Source organism: Lactuca virosa, chromosome 4 (genome assembly GCF_052849685.1).
Source record: "Lactuca virosa cultivar CGN04683 chromosome 4, Lactuca_virosa_CGN04683_v6, whole genome shotgun sequence".
Taxonomy (NCBI): Eukaryota; Viridiplantae; Streptophyta; class Magnoliopsida; order Asterales; family Asteraceae; genus Lactuca; species Lactuca virosa.
Window position 1 is genome coordinate 450,380,655 of NC_136429.1, and position 5,298 is coordinate 450,385,952.

Consider the following 5,298-nt stretch of genomic DNA (forward strand, 5'->3'; position numbering starts at 1 on the left):
TACAATTTGAGGTTTTTTAATTTTGAAGTTTTTATAGATATGAGTGTAACACACTAGGCTGGTAAAATTTTGAAATGCCCTTTTACCTTGTTTATGAATGTATTTAATCCGTTTATTCAAATCAATATCAAAACAATTAAAGTAGATCAATTGGTAACTATAATTTTAAGAGTACTAATTAGCTTAGAGATCCCAATTTCAAGCCTTTGCCTCTACGGACATTTACCAACTTATTTTTCTCTACTAATTTTTACAAAATATTTTCAAACCTATTACCATGTTCACTTGGATGTGTTAAAAACTAATAGGTTTTCAACCTAATATCCAGCAGACATGTGTACTCATCACTTTTCAGAAAAGAAATATGCGCTGAAGACAAAAAGAAACTCTAAGAAAGGATAAGAGAGGGCTCTCCTACTACAACAAATTTCAATAAATATAAGTTGTCTCTTACTAGAAAGTACAACCCACAAAAGCATGGGTTGTCATATTTTCTAGGCGTACCATTTTTCTAAAATCAAAAGAACAACTGAAGAAAGGTACTGTCTCATGTTGTCCATATGAAGGGTCTTCAGGATTTGGTGATGGAGAAGCATGGCCTTCATGTATGTTAGTTGACTCAAGAGAAGACAAAAAAATGTATTTTTTTAAAGTGAATGATGTTTTGTGTGCAGTGATAATGAAGTTCATTTCTACAAGTAATAGACATATCTACAAAGCCTTAAAGGTTGAAGTTGAGAACTCAGAGGATGTTAAAGTGGTAATCTCACAAAGATACGAAAGAACTGTTGAAATGATCATTGGGTTTAGCATTGTAGACATGTTTAAAAAGTTTTATATTTCTAGGCTTAAGTTTCAAGTCAGATTAAAGAAAAAATTGATTGGGGAAATGGGTTGGGTCAACAGAATATATGCTGAAACATTTTCAAGAATTCAATGGTGTTAAAACCTGCAAATTGATATAGTGTTTCTCATCTTTCCTATGTACTTGTATTTCTTAATTTGCTGACGAGAGTCATCAGTGATGTTGTGTTTAGGTTTCGACAGAAAGACAATTAACCCTGAAAAGAAGATCTTTCCATTGATACTGATATTGATGAGTGCCACGATGCGGGTTGAAGAGTTCGTATCTGGGGAAAAAGTAAAAGCTTTGCTAATCTACCATGTATAATCCAGGTTCTAAGTTGACAATATCTAGTAATTACACATTTCCCAAAGAGAACAGATGTTTTGGACTACATTTGGGCAAGCATATAAAAAGATTTTGTCAATTCAGATGACCAAAAACTTAAATAGCAGCATCGTTGTTGTCTCTCAAGACTTTGACAGGGAGGAGATCGATGAAGCATTTAAGATGGATGGACAAACAGACAATGATCAATATGATCACCTCAAACCCTAAATAAATCCAATTGGCTATGCTCTGAAGCAAGAATCTACTATATTTTATTGAGTAGAAGAGAAACTTGAGAGACAAAGGTTCATCGTAATACCTGGTTTGTGTAGACAGACTTGAGCAAGAATATTTGATGAAATTGGCGATGAGAGGAGGGGCAATCCGCCTCTTGGCTCCTGTGGAAAATCAACTATAAATAAGATAAGTATGTAATACATGGGATGTGTAAGTAATACATGAAATTGATTAGGCTAAAAATTACCAAGAGTAGAGAATGGATTGAGCGGAACGAGTGAAATTGTAGAGATGGAAAGGCTGGTATGAAGATCAGCCACACCTTACACTCTGGGAAAGAAAAAAATGGCGACTCTAGGAAGAAGATGAATGCACCTGCGCGATGATGGCGCCCTTCAATGGGATACCTTCAATGACGAACAATGACTTAGACTTAGGGTTGAGGAACCGATGTGATTTGGAATTAGATTGAAAATTCACCTAGGTCACATACAATATTGAAAAGTCAAAATTGGAAATATACCATGGAGGGAAATAAAATTTTATAAATTATTACGAGTAAGATAAAGAAAGGGTAAAGATTTACATTTATATTTTTTTAAATATTGTTTTATGTTAATAAAATAAATAGATAAAGAAAATTTTCTAAATTATTTTAAAGGAAATTAAAAAAAAGAGAATTAAAACTAACAATGTAACTTTTGTAATAACAGTTGCAATTTTGAATAAGATTTAAAAGTTACAATTTTCAATAAACTTTGTAACTTTTAAAAAAAGTTGTAATTTTCAATCAAATTTGCAACATTTTAAAAAAAAGTTGCAATTTTTAATTAAATATGCAACTTTTTTAAACAAAGTTGCATTAAATCTTCTAGTGCAACCTTTTTGTTCGGCAAAACTGTATTTATAATCAAATGCAACTGTTGTGAAAATGTTGCATCTAAAAGGTCGCATTAGACTCATTTTATAGTAATAAAACCCCAACTTATATATAAAAATCTTAAAATATACATTTTTTTTAAACAACAAATCTAACATAGTTCTAATCTACTCCTTAAATTATACCGGACTTGAACCCTCAATCTTAAGGAAGAAGGGCAACCAAATAAGGCTGAGCTATAAGCCCTTTGTATGTATACAAGCAACATGAAAGAAGATTTTGCTGGATTGGAATTTGGAAATCAAGTGGTACGATACATAGAACAACCATCTAACCATCTAACTGCTTCTTCACCGTTTGTACGTACGTACTTAATAACCTCCATTAACAATACTTCAAGCTTTTTTTATTTATAAACTAAATTATCAATTTTCTTTTTTAAGTTTTATATACATGCCTCTCCTTATCAACAAAACGGATAGTGAAGTGGCCATCTTTTTATTATGAAACCAACACTATATAATTTATTTAGTGTCGTTTCTCATTTACATTGACAACATTATTCGTAAACTACTCTATCCCGAGAATTTGGGTATATGCTTTCATATCTTTCTTTAGTTAGATAATTAGCTTGATTCCAGATAAGGTTGGAGTTTTGTTTATATAAGATGACTCATTCGTTGAGAATCCCAATTAGAGCTCTTAGTTTGTTATCCTCCAAAATGAGGAATTTAGCAAAAATTCTCACTGTTTTGCTTCTCATCTTCTTCGTGTTCACTGCACCATCCACAGCCGATATCAAATCTGTGAAAATCCGATCTGATGACCGAGATCTGATAGTCTTCGAGGAGTTCACATTCACACATACAGGCAACGTCTCGGTTGCCATATCCTCCGTTTCAGTTTCCTCTATACAGGTCACCTCCAACTTATCACGACCTGATCTTTCACGTATTGGTTTCTTCCTTGTCTCGGACGATGCATTAGACTATATGTATTACTACGAAAGTGTTTCATGTTACCTGGATTCTAAATACATCGCACTTCTATTTACCTTCCAAGATATCTCCCCTCTTCCTCAGTCTTCTTTCAACAAATCATATGCTGTGACATATCCGAATTTATACTCACTCAGATTCGCCAACTGTAACCCTCTATCTCGAGCAACAATGGACGTCCGGACAGAGTTGTATAACATCCATAATGGCACTACCAAAGACTACTTATCAGCTGAACAAACGATGATCCCATCTATTTTCTTCACCTTCTCCATCATTTATCTGTGTTTTCTAGCGGTTTGGGTGTTGGTATGCATCATGAACTATCGATCAGCTCACTGGATTCATTTACTACTGGGTGAGTTGCTTGTTATGAAGGGGCTTAACTTGTTATGTGCAGCCATGGTCCAACATTCTATAAAGGTTACAGGTACTCCTCCTCTTGGATGGAATGTCTTCCTTTACGTATTTCAGTTTAACAGGAGTGTGCTTTTTTACACTTTAATTGCGGTGATCTTTGACGGATGTTCTTTCTTAAAGCGGGTTTTTCTAGCAAATAGGACTGTGATGTTTGTGATCCCACTTCAAGTTTTTGTTACTATAGCTTCTATAGCGGAAATGCAGGTTTTAGCTGAAGAATCATGGGATTGGGGATTAGGGTTGTATTTTGCTGACACCTTTTGTAGCATACTATTAAACGTGCTCATTGGATTTATGGTTTTCGAGACTGATAGGAATCTTGAGAATTATTTTGCAACGCTTAGTCTAATTCGGCCGTTTTATGTGGCGTTTATTGTATACTCGTGCATTGCCTGTGTTTTGGGAATCGGGAGCTTTGTAGATTACAGTTCCAGTTGGGTAATGGCTGTAGAGATAGCCAGTCTTATTTTCTATATTGTAATGTTTTTCTTCTTCAGGCCATTTGAGAAAAACAAATATTTTGATCAACTTAATCTTCAACCACAAGTGACGCCTGAGTTTGAGCTTTGAACCCTGAGAGATCTCAATTTCATATTCAAGTACTTTTTGTAACAGTTTCATTTTAATGTAATTTTTTTTTTCTTTAATTTGCCCTAACATGAACGCAAGTAATGATTGTGGGTTTAAAATTTGTTTTTGCTTTGTTAATTAATGTTGCTAGTTTAAAATCTTTCGAACTGTGGTTCTTCAAAATTGGATGTTGATCTGTTAATTGCGTTTCGTTTGTGTTGACACAGGTGCTATCAAGCATTTCGCCACAGAAAGTGATAGTTTAGCATTTTTTTTAATAAACAGCGTAAACAGATAATTTTCTGAAATTAGTGTGTTGAAATCAGTAAGAACATACACCGCTAGAAAATAGTGTGTTTTCCTATAGAAAATAGCAACCGAAAAATTCCGTAACTAATTAGCTACGGAATAACTACGTACCAGGTACAGAATAGAAAGTCCTAATATACTAACGGAGTAGCTACGAAATAGCTACGGAATAGCTACAACCGCTAATCCGTAGCTATTTCGTAGCTAATTAGCTACAAAATAACTACGGAAGAGTTACGGATGGCTATGGAATATCTACCGACTAGCGACGGAAGAAAATAGCTACAGAATAAATACGAAATACCAACGGATTTATAATTTCCATTATTATTATTATTACTCCCATTATTATTATTTTTCATTATTCAACTTTAAAATTTTTTATTTTGATCATTTTTCTTACAAATTTAAGACACGAACAATTAAAAATCATACTAATAATACTTTTATTAATAATATTTATAAACATCATAATAATATATAATGATCGTAACAAATGTGTAAACAAACGATTAAACGAAAAAAACTACGTTTAACAGATCAATAAGGTGAAATAATCTATATTTAATTTATAAATAATGAAAAATGTCTATAATAAAGGGAAATATGCATATTCGTATGTGTATGTATGTATTTATGTATTCATGTATGTATGTGTATGTAAGTACATATGTGTATGTGTGTGTATTTGAATGTGTATGTATATGTGT

General features: G+C 33.0%; 1 pseudogene; it reads left to right on the plus strand.

Annotated features, from left to right (window-relative positions):
* The first annotated feature begins 2,959 nt into the window (after nt 1–2,959).
* On the plus strand, nt 2,960–4,279 carry LOC145106726 (protein CANDIDATE G-PROTEIN COUPLED RECEPTOR 7 pseudogene; annotated as a pseudogene).
* Nucleotides 4,280–5,298: the final 1,019 nt, after the last annotated feature.